The following is a 14,148-nucleotide window of genomic DNA, read 5'->3' on the forward strand; positions in this document are numbered from 1 at the left end:
TTTCTGAGCTCATTTCGAGCTGCAGCCACCCTAACTTTGGCATCCAATGGTCCATAGAATTTCTCCTACATCACTGCAGGGAAGAGTTTTGTGGCCTCGGATGCCCTGGCTGGTTTTCCTTTCAGCAGGAAAACGGGAGGGAGAGTGTTTTCCACTTGGACAGGGGACCTGTCTGAGAGCTGGGCCAGCGCTGTGCTAAATAAATCATCGTGCCAGGAGCTCCTGGGTAATTAGGCATGAAGGGAATCAGCAGTCTGCTCCCCCTGGTGTGACACACACGGCACATTTGCCATGTGCCTGCAGCTCCCAGGCCTGGGGATCCAGCAGGAAAATGCAGCCAGCAGCCCTGGGGTGCTGGGGAGCTGGGGGAGAGCCTGTGTGAGGGTGGGGTTTGGGATTTGTGAGGATAGGGTTTGGGATTTGTGAGGATGGGGTTTGGGATTTGTGAGGATGGGGTCTGAAATTTGTGAGGATGGGGTTTGGGATATGTGAGGGTGGGGTTTGGGATTTGTGAGGATGGGGTTTGGGATTTGTGAGGATGGGGTTTGGGATTTGTGAGCCTGGGGTTTGTGGGTGCAGCTGGAATGTCTCAGTTCTTGTGGCACCCTTCAGCTCTGGGGTACCTGGGGTCATGTCGTGCTGTCCCCCCAGCCAGGTGCCACCCCAGTGTCACACACAGTGCTCCAAAGGTCCTTCACTGCTGTGTCCTGCTCCTGGTGGCACTTCAAGCTCAAGGTGTGCCCTGTTCATCCAGCTGGGTGCAGGAATGGTGATGGGAGGGGAGAATTCCTTGCTCAGAGGGTGCTGAGACCCTGGCACAGGGTGCCCAGAGCAGCTGTGGCTGCCCCTGGATCCCTGGAAGTGTCCCAGGCCAGGCTGGATGGGGCTTGGAACACCCTGGGACAGGGGAAGGTGTCCCTGCCCCTGGCAGGGGCTGGAATGGGATGAGCTTTAAGGTCCCTTCCAACCCAAACCCTTTTAGGACTCTCTGAACACCTGAGAGACACGAGGATGTCTAAAATCACCTAAATCTGTGATTTAAATCCTGTCTAAATCTGTGTTTAAGCCTTGGGTCCATGAGTTCAGAGCTCAGGGTAAATCCTTTCAGCTCCTGTCCCCCTGCTCTCCATGAGCATCAATGAACACCTGATGATTTTAGCTCTTGGCACATCCCAGGAAAGCTGCTGAGATGGTGCAGGGGAGATGAAATTCCAATTTAGCTGCCTGTCAGGAAAATCCCCTGTTAGGGACTTTTGCATCTGAGGGGAACTGGGGACTTTCCTGAGCACAGGAAAGCTTTGGGATGTGAAGTGGAAAGAGAAAAGCTTTTTGGTTACTGCATTTGGGTTTGATTAGCCTGCCATGGCTGCTTCTCCAAACCAGCCAAAAACTTTCTCTGGGGGTTTCCAAAACCTCTTCAAGCTCTGTGCACTGGAAATGCAGCACAGCATGGTTTTGTCATGTAGGATTTGGACTTTTCCTTTTATGATCCTGAAGGAAACAAGGGAGACCAGGGATGTGTGGGCAAGGAAACAATTTTTTAAAGAAATGACATCACTTGGCTGCCCTTAGGAGCAAAGTGGTTCTGAACTGGATTTGTGTGAATATATTCCCACTGTGCACTGTCAGAATCTGCAGGCTAAATTGGGTCTGTGTTCTCAAGGTCTGGGCCATTTGGACTCCAGAAATTTAATTTCTGTCGTGGTTTGTCCTGCTCACATCAGGACCTGCAGCCCTGTGGAGCCTGGCTTTGCTCACACACTGAGGTCATGATGAGTTTTAACCTATTTTAAAATTTCGAGGCCTCAGAGTGTGATGTCCCATGCAGTTGTGATTGGGATTAGTGCTCCTTACCCTGACAATATTATGGCCTGTGTTATTTCATTTTAATTCTGGCACTTGGCTTTTTCCTGGAGGCTGTGACAGGGCAGTCAGGGCCAGCAGAAACTCCAGGACAAAAAACATTTCTACTCCCCTTGGGGAGGAGGATTGAGACGTGAGAGCAAAGTGAAACCTCCAGGAAAAAAACTGGAAATACAACGAAAAGCTTTAAAAACAACCCATGCAATTCTGCAAAATTTCTCTTCAGCAATTCCCTGTGAATTCGGGGAGGGGGGTGGTTTGCTGTTGTGCAGGGTTCAGACACAGCAATGGTGTAAATTGCAAATTGAAGTGCCAAAACCAGTCTGGCCTGTGCAGGTCACTGGAGTAGACACAGCTCTTGCCTGAAAGCATTTGTAATCTAAAACCCTGGTGCTATTCCCACTGGAGGTAATGACAAAACTCCATGTGATTGCAAACGGAACAGGATTAGACCCTAACTAAATAAAAGGAGCTTTTTTTTTTTTTTTTTTTTTTTTTTTTTTTTTTTTTAAGTCACCAGATACTCCTTCCCTACGACAAATTCAAACAGCTTTTGTTCAGGAGTCCAAGAACCGAGTTTAGTCTGGGGTAAAAAAAAAAAAAAAAAAAAAAAAAGGCACAACTTCTTTCCTCACTTTCAAGCAGGTTTGGAAAGACAAGATTTGAAAGAGAATTCCCATCTGTTATTGGAGCATTTAATCATTCTCTAAAAGCCAGCAGAGTTTTATTTTCTCTGGGGAGCGAGCAGCATTAGCTGAGGCATAAAGCAAACTCCACCAAGTGTAGAAAAAACTCACCCTGATGTCCTGTTTGACAAACTGACCTGCGGGTCACAACCTGAGTTTATTGATCCGTGGGGCCTTGTCTGGGTGCCGGGCATGTTTTCTGGACTTTGGTTTCAGCTGCATTCCTCACTTCTCAAAGAGGGGGTGTGGATTTCTGCTAGGAGTAACCACTGGGAAGGAAGTAATGTTCATTAAGTGTGCAGGCAGTGCAGGACGAAGCATGCTCAGTGCAAAAAAGCTTCGCTCCCGTGCCTGTCAAGCCCGAGGTTTGAACTCGGTCCAGAATGCTGGATTTACTTTTCAGGAAGGAGCAGTACCTGGCTGAGCTGCCTTTTCCCCTTCCCTGCTCCTCAGAGGAGTGCAAACAATGTTCTTTTGATGCTTTGCTGCCAGTGGGAATCTCGCCCTGGAGAAGGAGACCAAACTTTGCTACCTGTGAAACGAAGACTGCTTAGGTCAGTACGAGGGGGCGCAGAGGAACTTTGTGAGCAGCTTTTGTGACTTCTGAACTCCCTCTGTTTCTGCTCTCCTCTATCCCTTCCCATCTTGAGCAGAGCTGAACTTTTGGGGGAAAAAAAAAAAAAAAAAAGAGAGCGAGAGAGAGAAAAAAAAAAAGAAAAAAAAAAAAGTTCAGCAGTTCTCTGCTTTTTCATTCTCTCTGCTGAAGGTAAACTTGGTTTGAGTGAGACCAGCCCGAATTTGCTGGGAGCTGAGCTTAACTTTTGCAAAGTCGACTTGCTGATAGAACAGAGATTTGTTTTCTTTACTTTTTCTTCTCTTTCTTCTTTTTTTTTTTTTTTTTTTTCCCTATAAATGCAATGCTGGGCTTCCAGCGTGTGCTTTAAAAGCCTGTTCCCCCCTTTCTCTCCCCGCCCTCTGCCTTAGAGCTGAAAATGAGACTCGTTCTTGAATAATAAACTCTGTGTTATCAAGAAAATCTTGTGGCTTGTTCATGTGATTGTTCCCAGTCCCAGCATCGATGTTTTTTGCCTTTTAATACATTTTCCAGTTCTTTCTGGAAAAGGAATTGCAAAACTCTTAGCAGAGAGGTGAGAGAAAGCAATTTTAGTTGATAACTAAATTTTACTCGGTGGCTGAATTTTTAAGCTTTTAAATTTTTAAGTGCTCTCTACTTTTTGCTTTTAAAAGCATATTTAGAACTCCTGTCTCTCGAGGATTCAAAATATTCTCAACCTTAGAATGGGAAAAGAGAATTTTTTTCTTCTTTTTGTGAGGCTTTGTGCTGCCTAATGGAGATTTTTCTGAACATAGGCCAAATGGCCAAGAAACAAAATGACCACTGAATAAGAAGTGAAATGGACTTAAATAATTAGAAACTGCCTGTAGTTAATGATTGTTTGAAGTGGGTCAGAAACATTTGGCAGCTTCTGGTGTTAAATTTTGTCCTCAGATATACTTGGGAATGGTTATGTGGCTTATGAAAAGCTGGGATTTGGGTTTGTGTGTTTGAGGAGTGGTTATTGGAGTTTTAGAAACTGCAGAAATGACTGAAACACATGCAAACGTGAAATCCTTGTGTCTAAAAGCTGTATATTTATTATTTGCTTGTTTTAAACTGGGAGTTATCCCATGCAGAGGATCTCAGTAGGGGAAAAAAAAAGGGATAACAGGTATGATGAATAACTCCTTGCTGCAGGATTAGGAGGGGAAAATATCTTTGCAAACTCCAGGAGTTTTGCTTGAAAAGCTCTGTGCAGAGGGGAGAGGAGGAGTGGGTTTTGCTGGATCTCCTGGGGGATTCCCACTGGGATTACCTGCCCAGGGAGGGACACACAGCAGCCAGGCCAGGCAGAAGGAATCTGCAAAAACCCAAAGCTGGAGCTCTCTGATCTTCCCCCACATTCACCCCCTGAGATCCAAGGGAGTTTTTGATGAGGGAAATGTCTTTGCCTTTTGATTTGGGGGCCTGCTGGGGATGGTGGTGCTGCAGATGGGCACGGGGTGGCCATGGGGTTCTCTCCCCCCCTGAACATTCCAGCCCTCCATTTCCTGGGAAATGGGGAGGGTCTTTTGCCAGGCACTTTGCATATTTATGGGAGGAAAAAAAAAAAAAAAAAAAAAAAAAAAGAGCCTTGTGCTTTGAGAGATGAATAAAGCCAGGCTGCAAAGCTGCACAGCCTCATCTGAGTTTTGAACACGGATTTTTGGTGCCTGGGATTTATCCCAGATCCAGTGGCCTTGGAAAGGCACAAACAACGTGGCCTCCCCCATTGTTCCTTTGCAGGTATCCAAACTGCACAAATCCAGCTTTGTAGAAACCCACTTCATGTGTAAAGTTAGAATTCAGGGCAGGAAATATTTTGGGATTATTTAATTTCCCTCCCTGGGATTAAAATGTTTCGATTTTTAAGTTTGCAAAAGTTAGAAGTGGTAAAAAAAACCTCTTGGTTCATGGAGGTCAGACTTTCACCTGGGATGTGGAATTCTCAGGTCTTCCATTGTTCCTTTGCAGGTATCCAAATTGCAGAATCCAGCTTTGTAGAAACCCACTTAATGTAAAAAAAAAAAAATAAAAAAAAATTGTAATTCAGCACAGAAAATATTTTGGGATTATTTAATTTCCCTCCTTAGGGTTGAGATTTTGCAATTTGCAAGTTTGCAAGGCTGGAAGTGGAAAACAACTCTTAGTCCATAGAGCCAAGACTTTCACCTGTGATGTGGAATCCTCAGATCCATTAAATGAGGATCAGCCAGATTTTGGCCAATAAACCATTTACTCTCCTGTGCTCCTTTGCTTTCATCCTTAAATACAGATCTATTTCTTCCTCCACCCACCCAGGTATTCCCAAGGCAAGTCTGCTCCTGTTTGTTGGTTGCATTTAAATCCTTCTTTATTTCTAAACCAAGGGAGGGGAATTCCACAGTTCCTGGAAAGGCCCAGCTCTTTCTAAGGTTTCATTTACCATTTCCAAGCTTTCATTTACCTCCAGAGTGAAGCAGACCACGGCCAATGTGCTTAACCTCCTTTTCTGTCTTCCATTTTTGTGCTGAATCCTGTTTTTTCGAACTATTTAAATAGGGGGGAAAAAAACCCTTAATGTGTCTCTCCCAAGTTCCATGTGTGGTTTTGCTCTTTGAAATGGAGATGTCTCCACCTGAATCCAGCCACCATCAAGAGGCAGAGGTGAAATTTGGATGGAGGAAGCAGGAGGAGAGGAATGGGCTGGATCCCATCCCCTTGAGCTGTGGGGCTGCTTTGGGATGAGCAGAGCTGGAATCTGGTGCTCTCGGAATTCTGGAGCACTTCAGGCACTTCTTTTTTTTTTTTTTTCTTTTTTTTTTTTTTTTTTTGAAGAGGAGGATTTCTCAGAGTTTTGAGGATCAGGATGTCAAGATCTGAAACTCCCTGGCTAAATCCCTTGGGAAAGAGCTGGGATGAGGGAAACAGCCCCCACCTGGGGGATCTCTGCTGGGTCATTCCTGCACCCTAAATGTCATTTAGGAATGGTCACAGTCATTAGGAATGCTCACCCTGTGGCTGTTGGGATGTTCTCCAAGGAAAGCACAGTGGAAAACAAGGGATGGTTTATTTCCAAGGGAGCTGCACTAGATAAGGACATGGAATCTCTTTGGGGGAGGCATTAAAAACTGTATTTTTTTTCATGTCTAGTGCAGAAGTGTAAGGGGAAAACTGTAAATGGTGCCTCAGGCAGTGTTGGAGGTATCTCAGGCAGAAATGTGCATTATCATCACCCTCTCGTCCTTGAGAAGAGCCAGGGACCAGCAGGGCAGGTCACTGGAGGCTCCTCTGCCCGATGTTTGCCCACAGCACTGCTGGGAACATCCAGAATGTGATTATTCCCCACCTTCCCTGTCCCCAGGATGAGCACATGGGAGTTGCTGCAGGAACGAGCCATGGAGGAGCTGGAAAACTCTTGACAAGTTCATGAATAAACCTTTTCCCTCAAGGTGTTGCATTTACCCCGATTTTTCCTAAAAGGCAGAGAGGTGCTGCAGGTGTTGCTGCATCAAATGAGAAATGGGACAGTGACTGTGAGCAAAAGACAATTCCTGATGTTAATGGTGAATTCCTCCCTTTATTTTTGCAGGTAACAGTGGAAATGAAAGCAATTCTATTTCCCACACAGGGTCCAAAAATGTAAGTACAAATACAATTTATTTTGCCATAGGTGGGAGAGTGAGTCTAAGGATCAAAGCCACGAGACACGTGTTAATGTTGTGGGGGGTTTTTTTAAAAAAGCAAACAAATAAAGAGGTCAGGGGAAAGTTACTTGTTTGACATTTTCCTGCTGGCTTTGCAGAAAATCAGGGTTCATTTGGATGTAGATCCAGCTGCATTTGGGCCAAAGTTGTCTCTGGAGAAGTCTGGGAGGGACAGGAGAGGAGAAAAGCTTTTAGCTCTGTCTATTGAGAAACCTCCTGGGTAGCAATTTCAGAAACTCCTGCGGGACTGAGAAGTTTAACTCCTATTTTTAGCAGTATTGTGGGAGCTTAAATCAGGCTTTAAAGCTTTTAGGAACCTGGAAAGGCAGGTGGGAACCCCGTGGGACCTGTGAAGTGTCTGAACAGGTTCTGAGCCTCACTCTGAGAGTTAATACTTAACTCACCATAGGGACATTAGCAAAACCCACTTGACTCCTGCATCAATCTTCCCATATCCAAATCCTTATAAATCTTCTATCTCCTGATTTCAGAGGGGCTGGCATTCAGAAATTCTGAAGCCTGAGCTGGAGGCTCTCAATGATTTTGAATGTATCATGCATTGCTTTCAAACCATAAATTAAAATAATGAATGTAACACATATTTCAGTGTCTGTTGGTGCCTGGCTTTGGAGTTCACTGAAGTTCAGGGGAGTTTTTTTGGTGTTTTTTTTTTTTTTTTTTTTTTTTTTTTTTTGTTGGTTTTTTTTTTTGTTTGAGGCAACCCCTTGAGAGGTTGGAAGGTGCTGCAAAATTTAAGCTGAAGTTCAGTGCAGATTCTGCTCTCTGCAAAGAAGTTTTTCGAGTTGCAACCTGGGCCAGAGTTCAGCTTCTGAATCCCCTTCCCCGGGCAGAGGTGCAAAGAATTCGAACTTTCTGCATCGAGATGCAAATTCTCCATAGAAATGGGGCTTTTCTGAGCTGCTCTCGGGGTTCAGGTGGTTGAAAAAACGAGCTTTGTGTTCCCGAGGCAGCGGGGACCAGGGTTTCTCCAAAGTGCCTTTGTGTGGGGATGTGTAAAGCCCTCAATGCGTCATTCTTTCTGCTTCAGCTGTTAGAGACTCCCATCTTCTCTATTGATTTTACCCAGAGTTCTGCCTGCCCTTGAAGGTGTGACCTGTACCTCAGGCTAATTTATTTCTGTCATGGCTGCAGCATATTTTAGAGGGCAGCAGGGGTAGGAGGGGGAACAATGAATTCAACATGGAATATAAATCCCAAGCCTGTAGCCCTCAGACATTCCAGCACACAGCCCATTCTCCTGCTTGGCATTCTGCACGGTCTTGGATTAAAAAGGGGGAAGAAAAAGGAAAAAAAAAAAAAAAAAAAAAGAAAGGGGAAAAAAAAAAAAAAAAGGAGGCATTTGTATAACTAATCAGGTGAGCCATTGTGGGTAATCCCGTTGGTCACACACGCTGGCATGGATATTAAAATTTGCTGGGCTTCTAAACCACTTACAATGACATCTTAGTTTGTGAACCTGAATGCAAAAACCCCACCTTGATGGCCTAGGAGTGTTTTAGGAGCTGGGCACTGGAAATGTGAGTTATGGATGGACAAACAGTTTGGTTTTGTGCTGAAAACTCATTTTGGTGGGCAGGGTGATGGATTATTTTTTTATTTTATTCTCTTCTACATTGTATCACGTTTAATTTGCTGTTCAGCTTTTAAATACAAATTTAAATGAGGTTTAAGCTCTGCAAGTGCTGAGCTGAAGCACCTGGCCCCTCTCCCTATTCTCTGGGGCTCAGTGGGGTTTGCTCCCATGCAAAGCCTTTTCCCCCTGCCCCACCCAGCTCATCAATAGCTGGATTTCTCCAGGGAAAAAATTCTTGTTCCTGAGTTCCCTTGGAGGGAATCTGAGCATCCTGGGCTGCCCTGGCTGGAGGAGAGCTCTGCTGGAAATTTGGTTGGGATGCAGGAGGCACTGGGGTGGCTGCAGTGATTTCCAGCCTCCCTCCTCCCTCCTGGCTTGAGGTTTTGGATGAAATTGGTGAATCCTGGGTGCCCAGGGTGATGAGGGTGATGGTTTGGGGTGATTTCCTGCAGTCCAGGCTGCTCAGGTCAGAGTTCTGCAGCACAGGAGGGGCTTTATCAAAACACGAGCTCCCATCATTCCAATTTCCTGCCTTCCCTGGAAATTCAGGGCTCATCCTTCAGAAGAGCTGAGCCAGGGGGAGCTGGCCTGGGGTTTCTGCTCTGGGTCAGGGCAGTGGGGCCAGCAGGGAAGGTCAGGATTCAGAGGAATGCAGAGCACTCTGGAGCTAGATATATTTAATTTCCAGGTGATTTTCTGGGAGATGCTGCCACAGAAAACACTAAATTAACCCGGGATAGCTGAATTTAGTGAAACTTCAACCACCCTGGCCTGAATTCAAAGTTTGTAGTTAAATCTGGTTACTTTCTGGGGGATTTGGGTTCGAGTGGATCTGTGTCCCACAGCCATAAATGTTTGGTTTTCTTACCCCAAAGATTCTGTGCAGAAATATTTTGGTAGCACCTGTAGAGGGGAAAAAGCAGACCAGGATGTGGCAATTCTGAGTAGAAATGTGAAGAAAAAGAACGGTTAGGATTTATGGAAGGGGCACAGGGATACAATAAGAGATTAAATGGTATCTTTTTGCACCTCCACTTTCCTCATATCTAGTTACATATTATCTCTGATTATTATTATTATTATTATTATTATTATTATTATTATTATTATTATTATTATTATTATTATTATTATTATTATTATTATTGATTATTCTCAGGGAACAAAGCAGCCAGGGCTGGGCATTCCAGCTGCAGCCTGCTGGTATCTTGGCATCTTTGTGTTTATGGGTCTCACCCTTTTTCCTTGGCCCCAACAGCAATAAAGTCAGCCAAGATCCGGCCTTTTCAGAGCATTGCCACCCTCCTACAACACAGGGAGGGAGGGAGGGGATGAGAGGCAGCTCCAGCACAGAAAATACCCTGGGTGATTCTGTGAGTGGTTTTTTTTTGGGCTTCCAAGCAAAGTCTGAGAGAAAGAAGGAGAAATATTAATCCTTAATTGATACATGGCACCAGCCCAGGGCTTGAGGTTCAACACCTCTCTGAAACACTCAGACTCTGGCTTGAACCCCCATGGGAGTTTTGGGCAGCATTTCACTGGAGAAAAGTTGCCTGAAATGTTATTTCCTTGATTTTTCCTCGAGGAAAACTTTTAGTTGAAGTGAAAAAAATAATGGGCAGTTCATAAGCTGGAGTGGAACCTGAAGTTCTCAGTGTTTCTCCCTCTCTTGTGCCACCTCTACCAAAATTCTTTTGTGCTCTGCTTGTGAATTGATGTTTGCAGCTTGGTGATTTTTGTGATGCCCTCCCTGAAGTGCAGGTTTTGGCAGAGGTTTCAGCTCTTGTTGCAGAGGGTGATGTGGGACAGGGTGGAAGTTTCTGCTCTGCCCACTTTGGCTCCTTCTGAGACTCAGTTTTATCTCCACATCATCCTGGCCTTTCATTTAATTGATATTTTCTCCCTGCATCCATTGGGCAGCTTTAGATGTTCATAAAGGAAGAATAGAATAATTAAAATTCTCAATGCAGTCCAAGTGCCCTCCCGAGCAGCTGCTGGGCACTGGGAATTCTCCTTTTTCAGATCCCTTGGAGCTGTCAGCACTGAAGACATGAACCCAGTTCATGTTTTCCTTGCTGTTCTGGACGTTTTGGGATTTTTTTCCTCCTTTCCTGGGTGTCCTAGAAAGGTGTTTGAGTGCTCAGGTTAACCCCAGAGGCAGCTGTGAATCAGTGAGGGGAGAGAGTCCCAGGTCTGATGGCAGGAACAGAGAGTACCAGCACATCAAAACCCTCTGGATAAGATGTCTCAGGTGTAGTGGGGGATTTTTAGGACTGAAAAGCATCCCAGTGATGCAGCTGAGAGTTTATTAATGAATATCTTATAAACTAAAACATCACTCTCTCTCTCTTTTTTCTTTTTTTTTTTTTTGGGGGGGGGGGGGTAGCAAAACGAAAGAATAAAATCCCCAAAGCTGGGTCTGAGAGGGATGGTTGCAAAATAATTTAATAGCTGGGGTGGCCTCTCATGTGCTTCCCAGATGTGCAGTCCCAAATGTCTGTTCTGTGAGGCTGATTATGGAATACATGCATTTAGAGCTGGGAGCAAAGGGAGCATTGATTTCTTTCTGCAGTGGTGTGGCTGTTGCTGTGTTGGAGATAATTAAACGTTAGAGCTGAAGCAGAACTGAGCTGGGAAAGGAGCATTATTGCACCTCCAGGTGTAAAGAACTGTGGGATTGTCTGCACTGGGGTGGGCAGGAGTTAATTTTTATGAAAGTGGTGATGCACAGATAAAGTGAACTGAGCCCCTTTGTGGTCGCTCTTGTTCTTGCTGGAAGTGATTTCGTGTAAACTTGATTTGGTTCCAAACTAAATTTAGTGAAACCCAATTCAAGCCACTCTGATTGTGAAGTATGAAGTCTCACCAGGGTTTTAAGCAGTGCTCAACTAACTCACCTCATAAATTAATGTACTTTGATTATCTTGAGTGCCCTGGTGCAGATGCTCAAAGTCCACTTTAGAATTTATCATTCACTCCTTGCAGTATTTGGATTTTTGCCTTTCAGACTCCAGGATAATGTGCTCATTTCAGCTTTCACAAGGAAAAAAAGGTGTTGCAGAGAACATCTTTGAGAATATGAACCCCAAAGGTGTCAGTATCTGCATTCAGGTAATTTTAGGCTAATTTTAAAGGTGTTTTTGCTTTTGAAAGTTCAGATTTGTAAATGCTGAGGTTTATTCTGTACCCTGGAGGGAGTGATGGAATTTTAGTTGGTGTCATAAGCGGGAATCCAATTTCTCTAAAGCTGAGCTCGTGGCTTAGCACTGGATTATCCCATAGAAGGAGGGAAAACAGCTGGGCTGAGGGATATCCATGGTCAGCATGAAACAAAGTCCAAAGAATGACAGGAAGGGTTCGGAGGGACCTCACAGCTCATCCAGCCCCATGGGCAGGGACACTTCCAGTGTCCCAAATTACTCCAAGCCCTGTCCAAGCTGGCCTTGGACACTCCAGGGATCCAGGGGCAGCCACAGCTGCTCTGGGAATTCCATCCCAGCTCCTCCCCATCCTCCCAGCCAGGAATTCCTTCCCAAAATCCCATCTCACCCCACCCTCTGGCAGTGGGAGCCATTCCCTGTGTCCTGTCCCTCCATCCCTTGTCCCCAGTCCCTCTGCAGCTCTCAGGTGCCAGCACAGCCTGGAGGCTCCCAGGACAGGGTGATGGGAATTCCTCAGCTGCAGTTAAACCCCAGAAATGTGCAAACCCCTGTGATGGACAGCTAAAATGCTGCTGTTCCTCTGTTGAGGAGTGGAGGCATTTCCCAAACCTGTGATGGGTTGAGGAGTGATAATTTTATAGAGATTGGGACAGAGAAAAGCAGGAGCCCGGTGGGTTTGATTTCCCCTTGTGCACCTGTAATTTTGGGGGGCAAGTAATTTAAGAGCTCTGTGTGTCTCAGTTTCCTCACCTGTCAGTGGGGGAATTACTTCACAGGGGACTGGAAATATCATTATAATGATCCTTGGAATGTGCTTTCATATGCTGGGAAGGAGAGTGGGAGCGTTCACATGTACCAGAGAAAAGGGAAAAAAGTAGGTTAGACCTGTCTGAGCTTGTCATGCTTCTCCTGTGTCAGCAAACTCAGGGAGACAAGAGAAAGGAGAGGAAGAGAGATCAAAGGAATACATTAAATTAAAAAGTAAACAGGGAAAGTTAAACTTAAAGCAGCAAGGAGAGAGCTGCACGGGGCCTGTGCTGGGCTGCATTTATCTGGATTTTCCAGCGTGGGCCAAGATCTTGGTCACCAACAAAAACCCCAAGGAAATCCCAGTGTGGGCAGGAGCTGGGGGTGCTGTGCCTGTGAGCAGGGGCTTGGGCAGGAAATCTGGAGGGATTTTCCCCTGGTGATGGAGGAAGCAGGGACGTGGCAGAGCTGGGATGCTCAGGGTGGGAGTCCCCACGAGTTTGTGTCACTCTGGGTGTGATGGCAGCAAAGGAAAATGTTGTCACCCTGTGCCTGGTCACTGGGGTGAGAGGCAAAAACTATTTATAAATGTGGGGTTTTATGTTTCCCAACTCTTGGCAAACTGGGTGTTAGGGACTTCCTAAAGCACAGGCTGCACTTGGAGCAGCTAAGCTGAACTTTAATGTGGAATTTGAGCTAATCTAAGTGTCCAAGGCCAGGCTGGACAGGGCTTGGACAACCTGGCCTCGTGGAGGATGTCCCTGCCCAAGGCATGAGAAGAGCTTTAAGGTCCTTTCCAACCCAAACCATGGCAGGATTCTGGGAGCAGCCAGAGTTCTGAGCTGTGCTTATGTTCTATTCACTTTAATCTGTTCTGTCTGTTCGTGAACTAGGCCAAGGAAGCTTTAAATGCAGATCTATATGGTAAATTTTCCATATAAAGTAGATGGAGGAGAACAAAAAGCACATGGGGGAAAATTCCTGACAGTCAATATATGGAGGGTTAGTTATATTTTTACAGAATGATAGGTCAAACACTAGGCTGCCAAAAGCAATCATACCAGTTGTAATCTTCTTTAACTGTATCCAGTCAGAAAAGATGAAAAATTGTTTTTCTGCCTTTGAAGAATGGAAAGATCTTTTCCCATTCCCACCCTGACCTGTTTTACTGTGAGAGATTCTGGATCCACTCAGCTAAATCATCATAAGCAGAGTGTGATGGAAACAAATTGTACCATCAAGCTTGTCCTAAAACTCTGCCTTTTGCACCTTCAGCAGCTGGGGAGGTTCGGTTTTTTGTTTTTTTTTTTTGAATTGCATGCTGAGCCTCCTCCATCTGCCTTATCTGTGGCAAAGCTGGGCCACTTGGAGGCCAGCTTTGTGTGGTATAATCTTATTTTTGCACATGGTGAGGCTGTTTGGCTGTGTGTCATGTCAAGTGCAGCCTTCCTTTTGGGGAACCAGCACTCACCACAAATTTCCTCCACGGGGCTGGAGAGGAGTGAGTTTTTAAACAGAACTCAAGATAAATAGGAGTGATGGAATGGAGTAGAAACCTCTTGGAAAACCAAAAGGAGAAGATTGTCCAGCCAGCTGAGCTGGTGATACACCTGTGCTGAGAAAACACAGCCCAAAATCAGGTGAAACAAGCACGGGGAATGTGGAGGGCAGGAGTTGAAGCACTCACACCTGAGAGCCACGAGGAGAATTTTGCTTTGTGAGCTGCAAAATCCCTGCAGCAGGAACATCTGCCTGCTGTGTCACTGGCAAGGGAATGGGGCACAGAAAGGTAGGGAACTCTCTGGTTTTGTGT

General features: G+C 45.4%; 1 protein-coding gene across 2 annotated transcripts in view; it reads left to right on the forward strand.

Moving 5' to 3' along the window:
- Positions 1-2,622: 2,622 nt before the first annotated feature.
- The window catches only part of LOC106861813 (uncharacterized), a 132,213-nt gene continuing 120,687 nt past the window's right edge, over positions 2,623-14,148 (forward strand). Inside the window, exons 1-2 of one of the 2 annotated variants that reach the window (XM_088177758.1) lie at positions 2,623-3,103; positions 6,719-6,768. The gene's annotated coding sequence lies outside the window, so the exon portion shown is untranslated. The remainder of the gene's footprint in view (positions 3,104-6,718; positions 6,769-14,148) is intronic. The other variant, XM_088177757.1, reaches the window with a different exon arrangement.

Source organism: Sturnus vulgaris, chromosome 23 (assembly GCF_052056855.1).
Source record: "Sturnus vulgaris isolate bStuVul1 chromosome 23, bStuVul1.hap1, whole genome shotgun sequence".
Taxonomy (NCBI): Eukaryota; Metazoa; Chordata; class Aves; order Passeriformes; family Sturnidae; genus Sturnus; species Sturnus vulgaris.